Source organism: Mycteria americana, chromosome 1, assembly GCF_035582795.1.
Source record: "Mycteria americana isolate JAX WOST 10 ecotype Jacksonville Zoo and Gardens chromosome 1, USCA_MyAme_1.0, whole genome shotgun sequence".
NCBI classification, from domain to species: Eukaryota; Metazoa; Chordata; class Aves; order Ciconiiformes; family Ciconiidae; genus Mycteria; species Mycteria americana.
Genome location: NC_134365.1, coordinates 54,456,474 through 54,483,078, shown reverse-complemented (window position 1 = coordinate 54,483,078; position 26,605 = coordinate 54,456,474). Strand labels below are relative to the sequence as shown.

General features: G+C 41.1%; 1 protein-coding gene across 9 annotated transcripts in view; it reads right to left on the bottom strand.

The window, feature by feature from the left end:
- Positions 1–26,605, bottom strand: part of CNOT4 (CCR4-NOT transcription complex subunit 4) — a 91,002-nt gene that overhangs the window by 62,603 nt on the left and 1,794 nt on the right. The gene's annotated exons all lie outside the window — the stretch shown is intronic.

Here is a 26,605-nt window from a genome sequence, read left to right as displayed (position 1 = left end):
AGAATCACAGCTGCACCACTTATTTTCACACTACAGGTACTACCTGAAGTTCCCAGAATTCACTGCTGTCTAGCGATGCTTTCAGTTACAAGCCTTTAAAAGGCATCATGAGCATATCTATGGTGACAAGCATTTCTGTGTCCAGCAAGCCAAGTATTATGCTGGAGAAGCACTTAGTCATAGCACTGAGATACTGTACATAAGTAGGCTTTTCTAGACTCTTGCAACCGATAAAAATTTGAGGAAGATATTAGTTAGATCAAGATTGGTTTAATCTACTTGTAAAGTGGGAGTACAGAGCTGTTTCTGTAGTATTACTTGAACAACACTACACACACCAAAAAAAAAAAGCTATAACCCAGCTCCAAAGCTTCAGCATTCACAGAAGAGACTGACTTACCTACTGCTAATATCACTTGGAACAAGCTGTTTGCAACCATATTATTTTTTGTTTACTTGTTATTATAAACAAAACTATTTCTTGACACAGCAATATCTCAAATAACCACATCCAAGCACCTCAGACCTCCTCACGTATTACAACTTAATACATAACCTGTAGTGACAGCCACAACTGAAATCTTAACCATTTGAAGAAAAAACAAGCGACATCTACAGACAGTAGGTTTCATGGCCTCATATTGCCTGGTTAGAAGGACTCTCTTCTAATGTTTTTCAAACTGGTGCTATCCTTTCTCATTAGCAAATGGCTTTCAACAGCAGAGAGAGTACGGTTTTAATGTAAAGAGTGACTGAAATCAATTCTGGAAAAAAAGAGTAGCATCAAAATACACCGAGCTCAGAGTTGCAAAGAATTACAGGTACTGCTATGTGGGAAATGTGAAGGAAAAAACAAGAGAAGCTACATAAGTCCAGTTTGAGCAGCCTCCAGGAGGGTCCTTGTTTATCACCTGGTAGCAAACCCTATCACATCAAGACTCCCACTAGGTGGAAAAAAAATCATCCTCAAACGTTTTCTGCTTGTATCCTCTCAGCTGGATAATATAATCAGGAGTTCAAATCCACACATTTTCACTTTGCCTTGGATAAGGTTTCTGGTAAGAAAATTAGTTAATCATGTATTTGTTCAGATTAAGAGTTCAAGCCCACTTCTGTCAAAAATTCAGGGCTGGACTTTACAGTAATGCTATACTTACAATAAAGTAAATCGCAGCCAAGTTACAACAGCCTATATCCCAGTGATCCCTCTGGTTAACTGCCAGAGTAAGCTTGTCCTCATTGTATTCTACCCTCATATGTATAAAATAGAGCAGGCTGCCATGGATTAAAATAGACTATCCAAATCTTTAGGATCCAAGGCATGGGGAAGACTCCACGATGGACCAAAAAGCCATGGAAAAGACTTTATAGGAGTTCTGCTGTAATGGGAAGGATGGCAGAAGCAGAGAGTACATCCTCCAACCAGCATCAGTAGGCATAAACAGTCATCACATGCAGCCTGAGCAGGTTCAGAGAAAGCCCATATCTCCTCAGCAAGGGCAAGCATCCCAGAGATGTCAGTATCGCAATGAAGAAGTGTGAAGAAATTCTTCACTTTTTCTGGTGATGATCAAACATACAACAATAACAACCAGGAATTAGAGACAAGGCTCTAGAAAGACATTCACACAGCCAGCATGCAAGCATCTGATCACCTTTACAAATCTGGTCATATCACAGAAATTTGAGAAAAGCCTAAACCAGTTCCTTGGGAAGAAAAACCACGAATCACAGCCCAGAGCCAGGACTCGAAGAACTAATTCAGTGTGTTCCAAAACTTTTCATTTACAAGAAAATCCTGTAGAGAAGTATCACAGAATTTCTCCAACAAGGGAAGTCAGTATACAAGAATTTTGTTTTAACATTTAAGAGGCTGCAGTCAACCCCACCAGCTAAATGGCACCTTGCATCAAGGTGAGGCCTTTTCCTTGCCTTCCTACAATGCACCTATACTGTGAAATAGCAACAATAAACCTTGCAAGTCAGGCATATTACCCTGAGTTGTAGACTGTTTGCACAGTTTGTTTTACAGAAGAATCAGTCACTTCTAAACAAGGTCCACTGTGCTCAACCATTACATTAGACATAAAGGAGACATCATACATTTTGTCTGCAGACCCTATCTTGCAGCAGGGGAATTCAGAGGTGCTAACAACAAAGCTGAGATGACTGTAGTAACACTCCGCCTCACAAGACAACACCATGGGTTTTCCCTGAGATAGGACTACACAAGATTTCAAGAGCAAAGGAGGAAAAACATTGCTTGTAAGGAGAACATACTCTCTATGGTTATTGAATGACTAGGCTGCTATAGAACCAATTAATGTTTGAAACTACAACAGAAATCTCATACCAATGTCAGATGCCACAGCCCTTATATCCACAGTCAACTTTCAGAATATATTAGCAAGTATGTTCCATTCCTGGAAAATCTGTAACTCATTCGTTAGTTGTATTAAAGACTGATGCAGATAGATTTAGGAGGCTCAATGTTTATATCTCAGAAAAATCCAAATGCACTTGTAAAATATTTCTTACCTTTCTACAAATTAAGCTGAATGAGTTTGCCTTGTAGCCTTCCCTAGAAGTTGAGATCCTTGCCTTTGCAAAAGGTAGTTTACTTCATTAATGTTTCCACACCATCCAAGCTAGTATGATTAAAGATTGTGGAAGCATCAAAAAAAGCAAGGCGGGGGGAACCCCCACCCACAAATCAGAAACCTAGTATGCCATCATGACTTCTCTGAAAATCCTTGCCTTGATTATTACTGCCCTTTTTCACCCTACAGGAAGGAGCACAAGAAGAAACACAGCTGTCTTCCACTAGTAACAGCGCAAGGGTTTTTTGTTTGGGGCCAGAGATGTTAGTGTATCAAATTAGGAAAGGAATTTTTTGGACTGTAACCTTATACTGGCTCCAAGTTTCTCCACTCTCAGAGACAACTAAACAGCTTGCTTTATCGTGATCTGTTCCAGTGCCAGACTCTGCATGGCCAGCACAATGATAATCACCAAAGTCCTCACTGTGAAACAGTGCAAGAAACATCATGGTCCTCTTTATCTAAAGAGAAAAAGTCAGGAATTCAAGAGAAATCTCAGAAGTAGTAGGTCGAGAAGATTAAATGCAGAAAGAACATCTTCATTTCTTAATAAGTGTGGCAAACCATCATAAAACTTCGAGCAGAACACTCCTTTCTCTTTCAAGACACTGGCCATGGGAGAGAGGCCTCTATAGGCTCAGGGAGGATCTCCTAGCATTCCTTGTAGAGAAAATGAACCCATACAAAATTGCATCAAAGCAGGCCATCAAGAAAGAAAGTTACAAGCTGCAGGGATTTCTAAATAAATAAATAAATAAATAAATAAATAAATAAATAATCAGGTGCTTTATTCTGAAAGTCATTAGCCCTAAACAGCAATCTGAATAAGCAATATATTACAAACAAGCCTCACCCTAAAAGCAGCCATATAATCTATCAAACACTTCTGAACAGCAATTCCTGAATTCAGGTGAGACAGAACCAAGAAGCGGCTGCACCCTTGTTTTTCCTTACTCCTCTAGCAGCCCAGGCCAAGTACAGCCTCCTCAGGACAGAGCTGTTCAGCATGTCCAGACTCACACAGAAGACCTCCAAGGACAGAATCCAGCAGGCATCAGAACAATATCCTTTTCCTTTGCTACAATCATGTATTTGAGATGTGCTGCTATTGACTCTTGCCCTTCAGTTTTCACAGCTCAACCGTTTATGACTACTCTTCTGACAACATCATTCTCTTTTCATTAAGACATTCCACTTAGTAAGCTTTATGATATTTGAGTCTTGGACATAACTACAGCATTACTCGCACATATCCTAAAATTGATTCTCAAAAAACCAACTGACACTTCTGGTTTAGAGAAAAATCATTTGCAAATCCAATTTTAAAAGGGAAAATGGTTAGCATACATAGCTATTATAAAAAGCCACATACCCCTGCTAATCAAGGTATTTGAAATATTAATATGCAAATAAACCTAAATCAGCTCAGCAGTTGCATTCAACAAGAAAAATAATCCACTCAGTCTATTGTTTTAGTGTTCAGAATTTCTAGGGTCTTGGCATCAGGAGGCTGAGTAATAATGAACCAGAATTAAATACAAATGTGTGCTTTTTACATTTATGCTTACTATGTGTATTAACACAGACACACAGACAGCATTAGCTGGTATCTGACATGCTATATTTGCTTTCGGAGAACAGTTAAACACAAAGCCTAATTTGATGAGAAAAAGTCTTCTAAAATTAGTCTTAAAACCACAGAAGCTCCATTTGAAATGTGCATGCAGAAATAAGAAAATAAAACAATGGGTCATATTGCACTGCCACTTTTGTGTGGGCTAGCATGTGATTACGAACCTGTAAAAGAAGCCTTACAGTGTGGTTTAGTCTTCATCTGCAAGGTGCTGAATAGTAATTAAGGGTTTTAAAGAGCAACCAGAAAACCCTTATTAGTGTTCCTACATCAGAGTGGAGTGGTTTCACTGTTTCTAATAGAAATGTCCACTTTCAAAATAATGCTAAGTCACCACATCAGAGACTTACTTCCTGGGTTTTAAAAAGATATTTCTCAACATTTATCTAGTAAACAGCACAATTATAGAAGCATCTTTCCTGAAGACTTGGAGAGGGAGGGGGGTATCATATTACTCAGGGACATGGCACCCAGGTGTCCTGCTTTCAGCTGGGATAGAGTTAATTTTCTTCCTAATAGCTGGTACAGTGCTGTGGTTTGGATTTAGGATGAGAATAATGGTGATAACACACTGATGGTTTAGTTGTTGCTGAGCAGTGCTTACACTAAGTCAAGGACTTTTCAGCTTCTCATACTGCCTTGCCAGCGAGGAGGCTGGAGGTGCACAAGAAGCTGGGAGGGGACACAGCCAGGACAGCTGACCCCAAGTGGCCAAAGGGCTATTCCATACCATATGACGTCATGCTGAACAAAAAAACTGGGGGAAGTTGGCTGGGGGAGCAGGGCCACTGCTCAGGAACTGGCTGGGCATTGATCAGCAGGTAGTGAGCAACTGCATTGTGCATCACTTGTTTTGTATATTCTTTTATCATTATTATTATTATTTTCCCTTCCTTTTCTGTCCTATTAAATTGTCTTTATCTCCACCCACACATTTTGGCTTCTTGGCTTCCCCCTACCTCGCTCCCCCCCCCCCCCCAGTGGGATGGGGAAGAGAATTGGGGAGGGGGGGGGGGGGGGGGAGTGAACAGCTGTATGGTGTTTAGCTGCCTGCTGGGTTAAACCACAAGTCTTTTTGACACCCAACGTGGGGCTTGAAGGGTTGAGCTGACAGATCTGATCAGAGCATGTTAAAACAAAATTTGTTACAAGCGTTCATTAATAGGTTAATAGTCACTGGTTGCAACGTTGACTTATTTGCTCTCAGAGTTGTTGTGCTTGTTCTCAGAGTTGTGTTATGTAACACCTTACTTGCTCTCTATGTTCCCTGTTGTGCTGTTTATCACCTCTGGGGGCTGGATTAAGGTTACCGTTTTGCTGTACTGGGTAACACTAGCTTATGATATGATAAAATTACCGGTTGTGAGACTAATCTGGTATTTGTACTCAGCATTGCTGTCATTTCCATACTTTGGGAATCATCTCTCAGAAACTATTAGTAATTACACTCTTTACCTTTTCCCCTTGGAGAGCCAGTTTATGGGCAATACAAAAGGGGACACTTTCCGCCACTCCTTCCCCTTCTCCTCCAGGCTAGTTACAATAGGTCTTGAGAATTTTGAATATCCTTGGGATGTTCAAAGCAGCATGTTCCTACTGCTATGTCTCCTGAATGTGTTTCAGGTCTTGTTCAAGGCTAAACAACTATTTAAGAATACCACCCAGAGATCTGCCCCAAGGCTGGATAGTTACGAGTGGCAGGGTGCGTGGGATAGTATGGGCAAGTACCTAGGACAGTGGGCACCTCCAAAGTTTTGAAACTCCATCCCAAACAAGTGCAGAATCCCGAAATACTAGTAAAATATCTGGAAGAAGTATGCTGTCACCCTGGCAATTCCAGAGACACATAAATCACTGCAATGTGCTGGGGCCTGGCTGATGCTTACCGAGCCCTGTTCAACACCGTTCAGTACCCTCAAGGGGAAAAGAAGGTCTCTGGATCTGACGACAAAACGACAGGCACTGCGGCTGAAGCAGAGAACTAACCAGTGCCGGTATCAGTCTCCCTTATACACAAGAAGAAACCTTGGAGGCAAAAGTCAGCTCATTTAGTAAGCGAAGAAACTCCTACAAAGAAGGGGAAGGAGTGGACGAGGCAGACGACTCTGAAGCAGGGCCATCACGAGAAGGAGGAAGAAGCAGAACTCAAACAAGGTGGTAACCACCCGATCACTATCCCTGAGTGAGCTGTGAGATATGCAAAAATATTTCAGCCGTCATCCAGGCGAGCATGTTGTCACCTGCCTGCTCCAATGCTGGGATAATGGGACCAGTAGCCTGGAATTGGAGGGTAGGGAAGCCAAGCAGCTGGGATCCCTTTCTAGGGAAGGGTGCATTGACAAAATGATTGGAAAAGGGGCACAAGCCCTCAGCCTCTGAGGAGACTCCTGTCAGCTATGAAGGAAAGGCATCCCTCCAAGGAAGATGTTATATGTCACCCAGGCAGGTGGACCACCATGGAGAGAGGTATCTAGTACCTCAGGGAATTAGCCATGCTGGAGGTGATTTATGATGACCTGAACAACAAGCAGTTATCCAAAGATCCAGATGAAGTCAGGTGCACACAATCCATGTGGCAGAAGTTTGTACGGAGCGCACCATCACCATATGCCAACTCAATGGCAGTAATTACCCAGACAAATGGCAGTAATCACCCAGACAGACAGAGAGGGACCAACAGTGGATGAATTGGCTGGCCATCTCCAGCAATATGAAGAAAGTCTCTTGTCCTCCCTATGGGCCTGTGTCTTGGCTGTGGAGAAACTGTCTTGGGAGTTCCAGCAATTCAGAGGATATGCCCTACTCCCCACCTGTACAGACCAGCATCTCAGCTATTAGGAGTAAGCATTCCTCTGCTCAAGGGAGAGGATATAGTGGGTGCACACCACAGGCCACCCTGTGGTTTTACCTGCATGACAACAGAGAGGACATGAGAAAGTGGGATGGAAAACCTACCTCAACTCTAGAGGCACGGGTATGGGAGTTACAAGGAAAAACAATCACAAAGGGGGTTCTTCCAGGAAAACTGTTGCTCCAGTTTCCAGTGGACAGTTCCTCAGACAGAAGAGCCAATCATACTTCCGAACTTAATAAAGGGATTTCTCATTCATATTTAGAAGAATTGAGTAACTACTACTATAACCAGGACTAGAGGGGCACTGCCCCCAGCCAGGTGGAGGGAAAGGGGCAACTGGGTTTCCTGGACTGTGTGGATTCAATGGCCTGGCACATCAGACCTGCAGGAGTATAAGGCTTTAGTGGACACCGGTGCACAGTGTACCCTAATGCCATCAAGCTATAGAGGGGCAGAACCCATCTTTATTTCTGGAGTGGCAGGGGGATCCCAACAGCTAACTGTATTGGACGCTGAAGTGAGTCTAATGGAGAATGAGTGGCAAAAGCTCCCTGTTGTGACTGGCCCAGAGGCTCCGTGCATCCTTGGCATAGACTACCACAGGAGAGGGTATTTCAAGGGCCCAAAGGGTAGTGGTGGGCTTTTGGTATAGCTGCCTTGGAGACGGAGGAAATTAAACAGCTGTCTACCTTGCCTGGTCTCTTGGAGAACCCTTCTGTTGTGGGGTTGCTGAGGGCTGAAGAACAGCAGGTGCCGACCGCTACCACAACGGTGTGCCAGCAGCAGTATCTCACCAGCCAAGACTCCCCGATTCCCATCCATAAGCTGATTCATCGACTGGAGAACTTCAATACGAACTGGTGTCAAAGGCAGCCAAGTAGTATGCCACAACTGATACCGTTAATGCATTTTTCTCAATCCCTTTGGCAGCAGAGTGCAGGCCACAGTTTGCTTTCACTTGGAGGGGCATCGAGTACACCTGGAATTGATTGCCCCAGGGGTGGAAACACAGCCCCACCATTTGCCATGGACTGATCCAGACAGCACTGGAACAGGGTGAGGCTCCGGAACACCTGCAATACACTGATGACATCATCTTGTGGGGCAAGAGAGCCGAAGAGGTTTTTGAGAAAGGGAAGAAAATTGTCCAAAACCTTCTGAAAGCTGGTTTTGCTGTAAAACCAGGTAAGGTCAAGGGACCTGCACAGTAGATCCAATTTTTAGGAATAAAATGGCAAGATGGACATCATCAGATCCCAATGGATGTGGTCAACAAAATAACAGCCATGTCTCCACCGACTAGCAAAAAAGGAAACACAAGCTTTCTTAGGCGTTGTGGGGTTTTGGAGAATGCATATTCCAAATTACAGTCTGATTGTAAACCCTCTCTATCAAGTGACCCAGAAGAACAATTTCAAATGGGGCCCTGAGCAATGACAAGCCTTTGAACAAATTAAATGGGAAACAGTTCATGCAGTAGCCCTTGGGCCAGTCCAGGCAGGGCAAGATGTAAAAAAAATGTGCTCTATACCGCTCCCTACCTGGAGCCTCTGGCAGAAAGCACCAGGGGAGACTCGAGGTCGACCCTCAGGGTTTTGGAGTCGGGGATACAGAGGATCCAAGGCCCGCTATACTCCAACTGAAAAAGAGATATTGGCAGCATATGAAGGGGTTCGAGCTGCTTCAGAAGTGGTTGGTACTGAAGCACAGTTCCTCTTGGCACCACGACTGCTGGTGCTGTGCTGGATGTTCAAAGGGAGGGTCCCCTCTACACATCATGCAACTGATACTATGTGGAGTAAGTGGGTCGCACTAATCACACAACAGGCTCGAACAGGAAACCCCAATTGCCCAGGAATATTGGAAGTGATCATGGACTGGCCAGAAGACAAAGATTTCAGAATATCACCAGAGGAGGAGGTGACGCATGCTGAAGAAGCCCCACTGTACAATAAACTACCAGAAAATGAGAAGCAGTATGCCTTGTTTGCTGATGGGCCCTGTCGTATTGTGGGGAAGCATCAGAGGTGGAAGGCTGCTGTACGGAGTCCTATACAACAAGTTGTAGAAACTGCCAAAGGAGATGGTGAACCAAGCCAATTTGCAGAAGTCAAGGCCATCCAGCTGGCTTTAGATATTGCTGAATGAGAAAAGTGGCCCGTGCTCTATCTCTATACTGACTCATGGATGGTGGCAAACGCCTTGTGGGGGTGGTTGCAGCAATGGAAGCAGAGCAACTGGAAGCACAGAAGCAAACCCATCTGGGCTGCTGCACTGTGGCAAGATATTGCTGCCCAGGTAGAGAACCTGGTTGAAAAAGTACATCACGTGGATGCTCACGTACCCAAGAGTCAGGCTACTGAAGAACATCAAAACAGCCAGCAGGTGGATCAGGCTGCTAAGATTGAAGTGGCTCAGGTGGGTCTGGACTGGCAACATAAGGGTGAATTATTTATAGCTTGGTGGGCCCATGACACCTCAGGCCATCAAGGAAGAGATGCAACATATAGCTGGGCTCGTGATCGAGGGGTGGACTTGACCATGGACACTATTGCACAGGTTAGCCATGAATGTGAAACATGCACTGCAATCAAGCAAGCCAAGTGGTTAAAGCCTCTGTGGTATGGAGGACGATGGGGAGGCCTGGCAGACTGATTATATCTCACTCCCAAAAACCTGCCAAGGCAAGCACCATGTGCTTACAACGGTGGAAGCAACCACTGGATGGCTGGAAACATATCCCGTGCCCCATCCCACCGCCCAGAACACTATCCTGGGCCTTGAAAAGCAAGTCTTATGACAACATGGCACCCCAGAAAGAATTGAGTCAGACAACAGGACTCATTTCTGAAACAACCTCAGACACCTGGGCCAAAGAGCAGGGCACTGAATGGGTATATCACATCCCCTATCAAGCACCAGCCTCCGGGAAAAATCGAATGATACAATGGACTGTTAAAGACTACACTGAGAGCAATGGGTGGTGGGACACTCCAACATTGGGATACACATTTAGCAAAAGCCACCTGGTTAGTCAACACTAGGGGATCTACCAATCAAGTTGGCCCTGCCCAATCCAACTTTTACATACTGTAGAAGTGGATAAAGTCCCTGTACTGCACATACAAAAATATGCTGGGGAAGAAAGTCTGGGTTACTCCTGCCTCGAGCAAAGGTAAACCCATTCATGGGATTGCTTTTGCTCAAGGACCTGGGCACACTTGGTGGATAATGTGGAAGGATGGGGAAGTCCAATGTGTACCTCAAGGGGATTTGATTTTGGGCAAGAATAGCCAATGATTTGAATTGTATGATGTTAATTGCTATATAATACAGTATGTCGTCACTACTATGGTTGCTATATGCTTTATCAATAATATCACAGTAAGAATCACACAAATTAATGAAGAATGAATTTTGATGAAACCGAACAAAGTGCAGTGATAATAGAACCAGACAAGTGCAGCAGCGATGGAACAACTGGCTTCAGCATGCAACAATCCAACACCACACACCATCTCTCCTGCCCTGAAGGACTGTTATAACAGATGGAGCCCAAAGTCATGGACTAAATGAACTCAACAGACATTTCAGACGGATGGCCCATAGACTAAGGGGATGATATCTGTATGCATATGTCAAAAGACAGAACAGGTGATGGAGATTAATTGGGATGTATTGGAAAGCATGGGACCTGGGCATGATGTAGATGGTACAGAATAAGCAGTGGATATTGTCCTGGTTTCAGCTGGGATAGAGTTAATTTTCTTCCTAATAGCTGGTACAGTGCTGTGGTTTGGATTTAGGATGAGAATAATGGTGATAACACACTGAAGTTTTAGTTGTTACTCAGCAGCGCTTACACTAAGTCAAGGACTTTTCAGCTTCTCATACTGCCTTGCCAGCGAGGAGGCTGGAGGTGCACAAGAAGCTGGGGAGGGACACAACCAGGACAGCTGACCCCAGCTGGCCAAAGGGCTATTCCATACCATATGACATCATGCTGAACAAAAAACTGGGGAGGTTGGCTGGGAGGGCAGGGCTGCTGCTCAGGAACTGGCTAGGCATTGGTCAGCGGGTGGTGAGCAACTGCATTGTGCATCACTTGTTTTGTCTATCCTTTTATCATCATTATTATTATTATTTTCCCTTCCTTTTCTGTCCTATTCTGTCCCTGTCTTTATCTCAACCCACAGGTTTTACCATCTCCCCCGCCCCTGATTCTCTTTCCCACCCCACTGGGGGGGGGGAGCGAGTGAACAGCTGTGTGGTGTTTAGCTGCCTGCTGGGTTAAACCACGACACCAGGTTATCTGCTTCCTGACAATTGCTGTAGCCACCTCACAGAGAACAGGCTGCACATTCCAAGTTCTTTTAATACCCATCTGCAGAAGGGCCAGATCCATACAGTAATGAAGAGGGTGTAAAATAATCTGTACAGAACACAACACCACATACAGTAAGTATCTTTGCTCCTCTGACTCAATAAGACAGATTTTACCTGCTTTATAAGAAGGGACATTTGTCTTTGAAAAGCAGGTTAGTGTTTTCTCCTTACCTACTGTAATTGAAAAGGCTTGTGATCAGTATTGTGCATACAGATAGGTTAATCAGATGTTATTAAGAGTTTTAGTTGATAACGTAATGCATAGAAAGACACAGGTAGTTCAGATTGCCCATAAAGCATTAATGCGGCGATAGTTAGTTAACAATGAATAGTCAGGGTGAATAAACGGCACCTTTGGTTTTGTGGGTCCCCCCCCCCCCGTTCTTTTTTCCATTCTGTTTATTAGAACTTGTTTATGTATGTACATCTCAACTACATCATCATTCCCAAATTTACGCTAGAAAGTCAGTCGGATAAATTCCCAGCTCGCATACAAACAGCAAACCTTTGGAAAGGGATGAAGTATTCCTGCTGCTGCTGGAACGTCAGCAACTCAGTTCTCAGACCCTCTGGAAGGAAATGCTCACTGGGTGGAGTAGGTAGTGCAGAGAAGAAATCCAAAAGTCAGAGAGTAACAGAAAAGTAACATCCTCTCCCAGGAGGAAAAAAGCCTGGTGATGTCAGTGGCAGGGACATGCTTCCCACTGCCCCATTCCTTAGGGTTACAGATTACAGCAGCTGCCAGGTTAGCTGCCTTCTCTGCAAGGCAAGGGCTCCAAACTGACCACGTGCAGAATTCACATTTCTCCCCTGCAAGGAGTCCCAAGGTAAAGTACCACTTCCCAGAAGTCATCTTTCAATGAAAACTCCAAATTAGTTTTTCAAATTTCATATGAAAATAGTTTCATTGAAACCCTGAAAACTATTCTAAACACTTTTAAAGAGACATTTATAGCCACAAGGTTTAATTCCTTGAGACACGTGGCTATGCATAACACTAAGAATGCTAGAGCACACAGAGTATTCTCTCTAGATTAAGAGCATAGACAGCATATAAAATAGCGTAAGATTTCACTACACACAATTAAGGTTTTCAACATGAAGTCACAAGTCACTTTGTTACACCTGAATGCAGAGGTATCAATATCAAAGACAAAGCATGTGCCCACAGCAGCTTTTCTTAAACAGCAGAACACAGATCAAGAACAGCCACCAGAGAAGATGAGAGCGAGCATGGAGGGAAAGAAAACTTGCCTTCCTTCTAGCACCGTGCACCTCTGCGGAGACCTGAGGCTGCCAAAGATGGAGAAGCCACATCCTTGTGTCTCATATACACTCCTGCATTCATTCTACTCCAAAGGAGCCACAAGGTTTGTAGGCTGAGATTGTATCTTTTATTAGACCAACACATATAATGAACTGGTATACTGGTCTAACACAAGGTACTATCTCTGCATCCAGCAAGATACTGCTTCTGCATCCCCCACCTTGCACAGGGAGACAGGACAACAAAATCTGACACTTCCAAAATTCAGTAATTATTGACTGATATAAGTTATAAATAGGTTCTTTAATATATTCAGCACTAGATCCCAAGTTCCGATGTCCCAATTTTTCATCAGAATTAAAGAGAAGTTTTTTAAATTAATTTAAAAGTTGTTCTTGGGGTGTGCATAAGAATTAATAGTCATTTACCTTGTTATTCTCAGTAACAGCAAGAGGAGGAGTGTGGTCATTTTGAAAGTACATTGATTAAGATCAACTACAGCATAGCAGAGGAAACCAATAGCTACACTTGGGGAGCAGGAGGCATAGAAGAGGTCTTTAAAATACTCGTAGAACAAAACACATTGTAAGTTACCCACTGTATCAAAGTCTTTTCAGACAAGGTAAAAGGGGAAAAATAGAGCCTTCAGCATACTATATCCGAGCAGTAAAATAAGCATCTTGCATCAGTTTAAAGAGGATCAAAAATCCCTGAAGTATCTACTACACAGTCATCGCACAGTGTCTCTAACAGGCAGCATTATCATTGAACACCCCAGCTACATTTGCTTCCTATTTAAACAGATTTACAAGTCTTGCATTTAGTCTTTTCTCACAGTTCAACACAAATTTGGGGTATAGGTGGCAAAATCCATTACATACGGGTATGTAAATAATGCCAAGTACTTTAGGCGAAACTGCGGTCTTATACTGCTAGAATTTGTCATCACAACACACTTCGCACAGAAAAAAAAAAATCTAACTGACACAAGCTTAAACTCAAAAAGCTTAGGAGTTTACTGCTCTCCACAAAACATACACAGGCTGCTTCTCAACTTTTTTTTCAACCTTTAAAACACATTTTGTCTTTCAGAATGGTTCTCTTACACTAATTATCTATAAAAGGACTATGACGCAGAATTGCTTATATGGTATAAGTAGCTTCCCCCCTCTACCCTTCAAAAAAATCTTACTCAAGATAAACATTACACTTGCATTTTTAGATGGAGAAAGGCAATATTATTTAAATTTTATTTTCAATGTATCTAGCAACAGTCAAAGTACCAAATGTAATTCACTGATAAATGATATAGGAGACAAACTGCACCAACCCACAACAGAAAAGATACTGTTATGTTCAATATCTCTGAGAAAAAAGAAAAAAAATCATACATTTAGGTGAAGAGCCTGTCCATCATCTCTGCTCTTCTTAGAACAGAATGCCAAAATTATGTTGTTTGCAGAGCACTACTTCTCCAGTAGTCACTGAGTATTTTAGAATTCTGACCTTCTACCTGGCACCTATATCTAGTTCAGGGTTAGCAGTGACCATGACATGTAAACTACTTACACCTGTCAGCTAGAGTCCAGGTCTCCAGTACCCACAGCACCCCAGTTCACCCATACCACACTAAGTTACTAGTTGTGGGGAGAAGCCAAAAAAAGGTCAACCTGAAGAATGAACTACCTTTGCATTCCTCCAGGCCAGAATTAAGGTACACTTATGATTATTTATATTACTCCTGCTAAACTTGTTTGACTGACAAAGAGCTGAAGAGCATTACTGGACACACAAAAAGCTCTCTCAAACACACTCTTTCTTTACAGCATTCTATAAAGGTATTGGATAGTTTACAAACACCTATATTAGTCCATCAATCCCTAATTAGTTTTAGTTTGCAAGTGGCATTAAACCACCACAAGTCTTAGTATACAAGAGTCAAAAGACAGAATTATTGTCCAGTGTTTTGTTTTTAAAGGAAATACAAGTACTAAGGTACTGAAAAGTTACATGTCCTTCAGCTTTCATCTAACAGCAATATCAACATAACAATGGGTTAGTTTAAAAACACTTTTCTAATTACCCAAACAAAATTCCCAAGCTTGAGAAAGAATACCTGCAAAATCTAGAATAACCAGTGGAAAGGACACTATCCATAGGTCCAGTGCAAAGATGAAGAAAATAAGTTTTGGGTGCTAGGACCCAATTTCCTTCATTGCCTGCATTCTCCCAGGGGACACTGCAGAAGCTATGAACCACCATAACAATGTTCAACACCTCATTTTATCTTTCATTTGGGACTCTATTCATAATCCTGCTGATCACTAGGAAGCTACCTAAAGGTCTTTGTTTAAGCAGAAAATTGAGACTTTAAGTTCTGCCATAAGACAAATTATAGCATGCTTGCAGTTACAAGTTGCAGAAATTATTCTGGATTATCTACTATAAAATTGTGCTTTTTAGCCAACGGAAGTGAAGTCTGTTTCTCCTGCTTTTTGCAGACACACAACTACAGGAACGAGCATTTAGCCACATACAGCACTGTTACTATTCCTGAGGCTTTGAACAGAAGTATCTAGCCCAAAGGATGAACAAAGAGAAAAACCTTACAGGAGAGAGAGAAAGAAAAACACCCAAAAAAACCCGCCACACACACAACCTACCCCAACTTCAATACTAAACCACTTTTATGCCAACACATTCTCAGACTGACTACCACTGTGGAAGCGCAACGCCTGCACCTGCAGTACCATGGACAGTGTATGGAAGAGTTCTTTCACTTCTGAGAATTTTATCACTGAATTTTTAAGCAACCAGCTCAAACTTTAAGAAAACAAACAAACATCCTTTGACAATGCAAGACATTCAGTAATCTTCTGTATTACATCCATAAGCTTCAGTGTTCACATCAAAGAGTACCTTTAAGTTTAAAAACCTTCTTGTATTTCCACTGAAGCCACACTATCTACATTAAGGCTTTTAATATAGGCCCATTACTGATACTTAGTTTCAAGCTCTAACATTGACAACTTTATATTCATGAGCATTTTTACATTACTTGCTACAGAATCATAGAATAATTCCAGTTGGAAGGGATCTCTAGGGTTCTCTGGTCAACCTCCTGCTCAAAGCAAGGTCAGTAAGACCAGTCCAGATTACTCAGGGCTTTATCTAGTTGGGCATCAAAACATCCAAGGATGGATGCTGCAGAACCTCTTTCACCTGTCCCAGTGATTGTCCCACTCCATGGTGAAACATGTTCTTCTTAAATGCAGTTATTTTAATGCATGCCTGCTGTCTCTTGCCTGCCTTCCACACACTGCTGTAAAGAGACTGGCTTGGTATTCTCAATAGTCTGCCCATAGGTACCAGAAGGTTACTACTTGTTCCCCCTGCTTCCCAAAGCCTTCTCTTCTGCAGGCTGAAGACCCATTTCCCTAACGACCGACAGAATTTTAGCAAACTCTTACTTCTCATATGCATCTACTAGGCTTAAAGTCTTCCATTACAATGTAAAGTTTTGATTCAGAGTGGCTTTTGATCTTCATCCCTGCACTTCACCAGATGCAAGTGCAGGAGCTAAGACCTCATACTAAAACCTGTTCTAGTACAAGCTGAAATGAGTTGTATGCTGCCTTTCTACGCTCACTATAATCCCTCTCTACGACACACCTCAACTCTAAAGAGAGACCATCTCCTGTTCAGCCTGTAGCTCTGTTTCTAAACTAGAGTTATGGAAGAACTTCCAAAAAAACACACAGCTGAATGACAGTTTTGCTGGGTAGAGCAGAAGTTTTACAGGCTTATATATATACACACACACTTGGATACAGAGGAAGAAGTAAAGATACCCAGAACTGAAGCGGGGGGGATGGGGACAGACATGACACAGACAGACCTCAAAGTACATAGATCAGAAATATATCAGGAAGGAGAATAAGAGTACATTACTAGGGCTGCTGTCTAAACCATTAATTTGTTATTTTAAGTGAAAGACATTAACAAAGCCACAAGCACTCCAGTGTCTAAAGTAAGTTTCTGATAAGGTATAGTGCCCTACTGACAATTACAAGCAAAAGTTCCTATATCAGTTTTCCCAATCCCCCATCCCATCCTACAAAGTTACTTATCAGGCTAATGGCAAGATATTTCAGGACAGTATCAGCTCTTCAGACACAGACACTCACCCTTTGGTGAAGCAAGTAACATCAGGAATTGTTAACTACTGGAAAACCCATGTCATGACTAGTCAGTCAATGAATCCCAGAGACAGGAGGAGAAGGAGTGGAGGAGAAGGGAAGAGATGTATCCAAAGATTTACTTCAGACCTCCTAGCAGAAATTGAGATGTGTGCCAGCCCTTTTTTCTCAAAAGAAAGGTGGTGAGGCAGGGGGGCACGCTACAGATACTGGAAGAAACAAGTGATATTTCCTTAACAGAAAAAAGGAATCTTCTCTACAGACCTATCTCTCTGGAAAACCCACATCCTTTCTTTCATTCCTCGCTAAAGGGGAGCAAATATATCAGAGAAAGCTCTAGACTCCTCATCCAGCCTCTTTTTTAAAAAAGAAAAAAAATCCTTACAAATAAATTAAATCCTTGCTCCTGCTTAAAAAAATTATTTGGAATCCTTGAGAAGCTACCAAGAATCACACAACAGGAGGATTTGGTCAGTCTCTTCAACCTCATCCTAGAACTTGGGAAACACCACAGACCCTGCCCCCAGATTCACTCTCAGCCATTCACACTCTTAATACCTTTACAGCCACAAGAGAGCAAAAGAAAGCAAACTTGACTCTTGCAAAAAGTGATAACATTTGCCTCTCACCACAGAGGAGCAGCCAAGTCAGTTTAAGTCACAGGCGAATGAACACTTAACAATCTGGAGATAGAATATTAGTTGAGTAACTAACTGGGGCCCCCAGCATAAAGACATGGAACTGCTCAAGTGGGTCCAGAGAAGGGCCATGAAGATGATGAGGGGGCTGGAGCACCTGCCCTATGAGGACAGGCTGAGAGCATTGGGGTTGTTTAGCCTAGAGAAGAGAAGGCTTCAGGGAGACCTTATAGCAGCCTTCCAGTACTTCAAAGAGGCCTACACGAAAGATAGGGAGGGTGTCTTTATCAGGGAGTGTAGTGATAGGACAAGGGGTAACGGCTTTAAACTGAAAGAGGGTAGATTTAGATTAGATATGAGGAAGAAATTCTTTACTGTGAGGGTGGTGAGAGACTGGAACAAGCTGCCCAGAGAAGCTGTGGATGCCGCCTCCCTGGAAGTGTTCAAGGCTCGGTTGGATAAGGCTTTGAGCAACCTCATCTAGTAGAAGGTATCCCTGCCCATGGCAGGGGGGTTGGAACTAGATGATCTTTAAATGTCCCTCCCAACCCAAACTATTCTATGATTCTATGAACTTGCCTATACTTTCCATTTTAAACCTAAGGCAACACAACAATGCATTAGAGCTTAATTGCATTTAAGCAGTGCTCAAGGCAGAAAACAAAAATACTAGAAATTAAGGAGATGATCCTACAAACATTTAAGTAGTAAACTTTACCCAATGGAATAGATCTATCAACTATAATGAAATTACAGAATGTGCTTGAACCAGAGAACCAAGCCTACATTCGCAATATTAGGTGCAAAAATTTAAGTTTTATTAAAACAATCCCCTAGCATAAAGACTGCCATTGCACAATATAACAGTCTTAGTGTGTAAATCCATGTGGTACAGTGGAACTGTAAAGTTATGACAGAAGTTTAATATATACGAGCCCATTTCTACTTTAAAGGGACATAACATTTGCACTGGGGAGGTACTTAGAATTTTTCAAGAGTGCACAAGCAACTACAGCATTAGCCCCTGTGGCTAGTAACTGCAAAGCCTGATGGAAAAACACACACGAGTGAAGCATTTCAGCTTTGATGTATAAGTCTATCTGGAAGGTACAGTTGGTTGCAAATATAGCACACATCCCGTGTCCAAGTTTGTGGCACTATCAGGAAGTAGGTGGAAGTTAGGCCTCTGGCTTATTCCTTGTTTTATGCTGAAAATGGCAAAGGGTGAAGCTTCTGTAAAAATCTGGAATTCTGTAACACATATAATTCAAGACAATAAAGCACCTCTTAGCAATTTAGAAAACAGTTAGATAAAACACAAAGTACATCTAACTAAAATGCAATATCAAATAAACCCAATGATCCATCAGTTCTATTGGCTGAAAAAAAACACCTTGACTCAGGGTTCAGTTTAAGCATGGAAAATAAGAATACTGTGCTTGGGACATCATCTGCTTGGGACAGACAAGAGCAGGATGCTGCTTCAAAAAGATTCACTGACATCCGAGTCAACAGAAAATAGTGCAAATGTCTACCGTGTCACAGTCACATTCAATCACACTTTGGGATTATTGTTGGCTTCTAAAGAGAATACTTAGAATTTTACTTTGTGAAGGAAAAGGAACAAAAAAAAACCCCAACCAAAAAAATGTAGAACCAAAAAACAGAACAAAAACACACCTAAGTCTCTCCCCCACACTCACTTTCTTCTGGGTTGTACTTCAGAATCTTACACACCCTGAAGACACTGCTGGGACAAGAAGGAGAAATATTATGACTTGCAGGGTGACATTCACTTCAGAAGTAGCGACTCCATTCCCAATCTTTCTACTACTTCAGCATACATTGTAGTTTTTTTATAAAATATACCTTTCAGAAGGTGGAAGATTACACCTAATTCAGCATTCTTTATCCAACAAGATTGCCATCATAACAAAAAACAGTACAAAGCAGAGCTCAGATCTACAAGCCTAAGTATTTTAGGCAACAACTCTTGGAAATTATTGATTACGGTTCACTTTTATCAGGCAGAAATAACGATAAGAAATTCTAAAATCCACGCAAATGAAGATAGAGGTGGAAACTACAATCACAAGACTGTCCCAAGCGTAGAAGTTACATTACAAGGAATTAAACCCCATTCCTTTGGGGCAGAAGTTAGGGATGACCTTAAGTGATTCAAAAGTTGATATTTATTATACCTGAACACAGGAGTTTAAAGACTCCAGATCAGAATCTTGCATCACTGCCTTCAAGTGAAGGTTGTGTCCCCCAATGGGACAAAAAACTAGAAAGGCTTTAAGGATTCACAAATTAACAACAACAAGGTATAACCACTTAAACGTACTCAAGTCTAAAACTGGTGAAAATAAGTTGCAGCATTACTGTAGACATCTGTTTTGTATTTGCAAAAACTTGAGTTTTATTTCAAAAAGCAAACCAGAGTTCAAACATTTAACCTAGAAGCACAGGAAAACTTCAGAGGATGGGAGAATCTTTACATCACTCACTCCACATACCTGCTAGAAATCTAGAAAGGTAGTTTTGTGCAATATTCACTCACATCATAAATCCCAATTCTGACATATCTGGTACACAAGCTACAATCTTCTGCTTCTCCTTTTCAGGGAAATACGTATTTGTTACTAAACAACAAAGTTGAGAAAGATCAGGACCTGCATTCAGGGAAGTATCTTTATCTCAATGGGGAACAGAACTAACTGCTTGAAAATAACCTATATGCTGTAGTAAACAAATTCTAGAGACAGCCACATACAAAGCAACTGTCTTAAAAAAAAAAAAGAAAAAAGAAAAAAGGAAAGGGAGAGCATTAAAAAGTATCCTGGGGAAATAGTTTTCCAGGTCATTTTCTAAAAAGGCTGGGCAGAAAGGGAAAACTAATTTAGTATTCTAAAAAGAAACAATCTAGTAAAATACTCAAAAGCAGAGCATCAGCTTCCACAAACTTAAGTAGGATGTGTAGTAGTGGTTTTAGATAAATTCCTTCTACTGCTACCTCAACTATATGGAGCTGCATTAACTCAGGCAGGTGAAGTTAAGGAGTCATTTGATATGTACAAGGCACTGAATTAAATCCCAGACAAATAATCTGTCAGACTATGACAAATATATGCTATAAAAAGCACAGAAGTTCAAGCTGACTGCAAATGCACTTGTCCAGCATATCCTTTAAACGCTGTGACTTTTTAATACCAAGAGAGACAGTTCTCAGTTTTTACTGATCAAAAACAGCTGAATGCAGTTCCTTCAGAGAAGCCTAAGCCCATACAAGACACAAACCAACCAGAACCCATATGCAATTCAAATAAGTGCTTTAAGAGAATGAAGAACTGGCTATTAGATTTACGTTTCTTTAAAAAACATAAGAAAAAAAATACAAATGAACACAATATTAAGGAGGCCTCAGAAACATTTATGCTGATGTCAGCTCTGTTTGAGGGGATGCTCTCTAATATCTGGCTTTATATTTAGTTAAAGAAAAAAAAAAAAGTGATACTGAGTGAGCCCACCTCCTTTCTTGCACTTCCATATACTAGGGTCTTTCCTGAGTCCATTATAAGTCTCAGAAAAAAATGGTACTGTCAAAAGATGCCGCACTGCACCTCTATGGAAGTTATCTTCACCACGCTTTCAGATTTGGCACACACTGAATACAGCAGGAACAGCAGCTGGTTGCTCCTCTCAACCAGTAAGTGGCTCATTTATTAAGCATGGATGACTACAGCACTGCAAGTGCCAAAAGGAACCTGCCTCTCTCACCTCGTCCTACCAAATTACATTTGTTTGAAAACAAATTTCGCTTCAGCTCTACTCAATAGTCTAATATATATACATGTGCAAAGAATTTAAAAAGACTCATGGTAACTGGTATTAATTATCAGTAGAGACAGAATAAGCATTTTACTTCTAAGTGCATGTTTTCCAATTCTTCACTTTAATTATACTCTATATAACTAAGCTCAAAAAATAAAAGCCATGCCACTGCAGGCTTCCTTATAAAGATGGCTGTATGGTGTTCTCTTTTTGGTCACCACACTTGAAAGCAGTTAGCTGGTTTCCCAGAAAAAGATACTGTTGTCTACAGAACCAATTCTAAGCAGCTTCTGCCTGAGGTATAGTGTTTTCTTAACCTTGTCAGAGTTATATGGTCACACAATGCAGCTGGTTCTTACCAAGTTTCACTGCGTTATGTATTTATATAGTAGTAACCAGAGCAATAGTTCTCATACAAGGTATGACACTGCCCCACCCCCAGGGAATCACAAGCCTCAAGGTTAAATCGGAATGAGACCATGAGCAAAAGAATTAAGAAATTAATGGCTCTAAAAGGGCTCAATTAGAGCAGGAAGCCACTACACTGGTGAAAGCATGAGAATGGACCTACCTTGAAGCATACTTACAATTATAACTACTATTCAAGACAAAAATGAAACTGTAATCCAGCCAGAAGACGACACTACCCATGTGCAGAAGACAGCTTGATAAGTGTAAGAGCTGATATTTCCTTAAACTCCCCAGCTGTTCTTCCATATTTTCAAGATACACTAACAGTTATGTAAAAGAAAACCAGTGATCATCCTCTAGTTTCAGACTTACCACATGATGTTCCAGAACCAGTTTGCCACTAACTGTGAAACCACAACATTAATATTTTAAATATATGCTTTACTAAATGAAAGGATTAGCAAAGAAACTTTCAAAGACGGGAAGAAGCTGTAATTTCTCAAACATGGTTCCTCAGCTATAATTTCTTTGAACCTTAATCTAGGATGAAGTTTCATAAAAGCAAAGCTTACTTTCTTAGGAAAAGGGATTCAACTCGCTAAACAACCAACAGAAGCACATGCAAGCAGGCAGCAGAGGAGCAGCAGTTATATGATAAATGGCAGTAAGATTAAGTCACTAGACAAATTGGATTAATGCTATTCTCTCATTCAGACCAGTGCTTTTAACACAACTCCAGCAGTTTAGGGGCCCCTACAGTTCACACTGATTGGAGGAAATGCATTCAAATAAACCGTCAGGCAAGTTGACCTATAAACACTAATTTTGACCTAGCAAGTTTGGGCCTTTCATTTTATGTTATAGTTTAGGAGCTCTCAGAGGACGCTTTTATGAATGAGATACTGAAGACTCATTCTAGATTTCATTCAATAAAAAAGGAAGAAGTCACACGTAATGAAGCAGAAGCTATTCAAAGAGAGGGAATAGTTTCTATTTTTGCAACGTCCAACAGCCCAAGGTAACTTCTGCAGATCACAGAGAAGCTTTAGGTCTTTAACTGACAGGCACAGCTATAGCTATAAGATATACCTATCTTCATTCATTATATTCGGAGAGAAGGTAGAGAAGAAGAAAAGGTAGCTGAATACTTTCTCCACACATCTAGTGATTACTGCTACATACTTCTTTCCTCATCCCATTTTTCTAAATTTCTAGGCTGTACTGCAAAACAGAAACTCTGAACAACAGCCACCACATGCTTACCTATGTGGGACATTACCTTCATCAACACTTCTATCACTTAAACTCCCTCAGGTAGGCAGTTCCAAAGCACATATAAATATAATTGAATTACTTCCTCCCATTCCTGCACTCAAATTCTGTTACCTTTTTTTAAGACTGTAAGTTATTGTAGCATGTAATAGGAGATGGGTTTAGAAGTAATAAAATTACTCCACCTGCAAGTACAGTATTTCACACCCTAGGAGTCTTAGCCCATGGATCTTGCAATTTAAAATTAATATACACCATTCAAACAGGATTCACATTAGATCTACATTGGTGATAGAAACTTTAAACTAAAACACAACATGTAGCCTGCTTTCAAATCTCATCTGTTGAATTCAGTGTTCCTGAAACAAATTGCCCAGCTTCTCACTTTTCCACTGCATTAAGCTGGAAAACTGGTAGTGAGTCCTCCTATGCAGTGTATTTTGTCCTACAATGAGTGAGATTACTACCCTTTTAGCTATTACTTTTCTATATCAAATCTTACATGGAAGAAGCCATTTAAGAACACCCACACTGGGAAAAGTAAATGCCCCTTCTGTTAAGCAAGGAAGAGATTAGAGCTCAGTAGTCTGAAACATAAGATTAGGTTGCAGTCCACGACAAACAAAGCCTAAAAATGTGCCAAAATCAGACCAGGGATGAAGCACTACTTGAAAACCATGGTACACTCTCACTTACTCCTGTTGCATTTTTTGGTCATTCCTACAAAGCTCCTGTGATTCTGTTCAGAATTTGAAGAATTCATTAGAAGAAGTTCAAAGTCAAGAAAGGGAAGTGTGCTGTCATTTTTACAGTTTCTTTCTCTATCCACTTCATCTCTTTTGAAAAAGAAAAAAACACCACACACACCACCCCAAATTCCTAGTGCTAATAATTAATACTTGCAATCAAACAGAAGATATTGCAATGTTACCTTCCAGCAATCAAGGATTGCTAAGCTGTGACAAGTAAAACACCCAAAGCCCAGAAAGGGACAGTCCAAGGATCTGCACTACAACAGGGGACCCTCCATCTCACAACTAAGACATGTATAAGTACAGTTACTTTATATCAGATATTGCAGTCAATTGGAACCCACTTCATATTAGGCATCTATTCTTCTTGAGATAGCAGCGAGATAGAAGAAACTGATGCTGAGATCACAGTACGTTAGAAAGCCACTCACAGACAGCTGAAGTTTTCCCTTCTTCCCTTGCAAGAAAACAGAACCTGATCGAAAGCAGACAGCACTGCTCGGGGCACAGGCCTCAGCCAAGAGCTAAGCTCCCTTCCCACCAAGTTCAGTAGCATGTTTGCTTGATCTCTACATCCACCTTTATTTTTAACTTGGTGACTAAAAGATAAAAAATCCCCCTTATCCTGACCCCAACCCACCTTTCCCCAGTTTGAAAACCATCAACAGATGGAGTACCTAATAAAAATATACACATAACTGATTAATCATTATGAAATTAACACTAACCATATTCTGCTCCAGAATAAAAACACAGTACACTGCTTTCAGGGTACACAGAAAGGGACAAGGAGTGTCATTCTCTTGGCCTGTACTCTCCTCATGGTTTTGGATGCAAGCTTCCTCAAATTGTTAAAGCATGCGTATAAGATAGTTTATGAATGCATTATTTTGTACATACGTGTTTAGAAAACACTTGTAAGCTCCATTTAAATGATAGACTCCTACAAGAAATACCTTGGAGTTGTCATGTTCCCAGAACAGCCAAGGGGAAGGAAAGAAAAAAAAACAAAACAAAACAAAAAAAACACACCACCACAAAACCTACTTGATCTTAATACTATGTGGAAATCACTAATTTAAACACTAATTCTTTCCTTTAAGCTGGTGTAGCCAGTCTAATAACAGCTAGCCAGAAGTCAAGAACATATATTCTGAATGTTCACTAAATTAGTAGAATCTTTGATACAATTTGAAGTAAGAAAACGATGAGGATTCCCTTTTCAAGCTCACACAAGAAAAATGCCATCTGACAAAACCAAGCATATCATTGAAGCTTCTGGTATGACATAACAAAATCCAGTTTGATGAAAACATGCACCTAACTGTTTTTTGCATTAAACTATTTGTTTAATGTAAAAATGCATACATGCTTTTACTTACAGAGGTTATATTCATATTTCCTGCTAGATAGTTATATTCCCCTCCGAATTTGCTTACAGGAAGAACCAGAAGGTCTGAGCAGCATCTCAAGCCATGCCAAACCATTTGCTGCTATACTTCATTTTCCAAGTCTGATAAGTGTTTAGAGTTGTTAAAATGTTAATAAATGTTAACCAATCTCCTGAAAGGAATAAATTCCTGAACTCTTCTCCAAGAACCAGAAGGGGAAGGGGGCCCAGAGAGGTGGGGTCTCTATTTATTCATAGAGCTCTGACTCCTCATGCTGTTTCCATCCAATAAAAACAGGACAAAGCAGGTAGAAAGATACACACTGGAAAGCAAAGAAAGCATCAACATCTTTAAAGAGCTGAAACATTCAGGACATTAAAGCAAGGTAAGTTATGCAGTCTTTCACATATGCACTTATTCAAGTTCTCAGCAACACAACTGCAAGTGGGACAAAAGGTGGTTTGTACAACCTAAGACACCACTCACCATGTGAAAGTTTAAGAACACTTGATCCTAGCGGTCTTGCTGAGCAAGTAATTTCTTTCCAACATGTGGTAAGGCCTACAGATCAGCCTCATCTTACCAGAACAACAAATTCAGTTGTCCAAGGCCTAAGATGCAATCTATGATCAGCCACTTAGCAGTTACCTGTGCTTACAAAACACTATTTGAAATAATCTCATTTATTTCAAAGAGGTAGGCAAAATTTTGAGAAATAGTTGCCAGAGTTAAGCCTTCAGGGCCCACACTTAAGATCTTGGTCAGAGTAATTTCAAAACATTTCACTTGCAACAAATATCCTAACCTTCCTGAACAACAGCCATGAAGGACAACATATATCTGTTTATAATGAATATTTTTAATTAAACAAAAAAGCCACATACTTGTGTATATTCTCTCACCAGCTTCTTTAACCCAAGCCTTTTATTTAGTGGGCACTGTATAGCTGTTCTTAAACTTTCTGAAGAAAAGGTACCACAAATTAATAGAGCACTATTCCTGACAGACACTCACCACCTTTTCTCTGCAAAGAGAAAAGCTGTTAGGATCCTCCAAGACTCATCATTTTAAAAGCAAGGAAGAGGCACCTGAAGAAACACACTAGTTAAAAGCAGACATCATTTTATCATTGTATTCCCCCTTTCCAAAACAATCCTTTCTCCTAGAATGAACTTTGTTTGCAATTCAGCCAAGTTCAACTGCCAAGCATTTCTAAATGCTTGCATGTGTTAGTCTTATTTATGAAATGGAAACTCTGCCACAGAATCCCAAAAGCCTAAGGTACAACACATCCGAATCCCAGACCATGCACTAGTTCCCTACATTATTAGAGATGCTAAGAAACTAGAAGTATGTTGGAGTATTTGT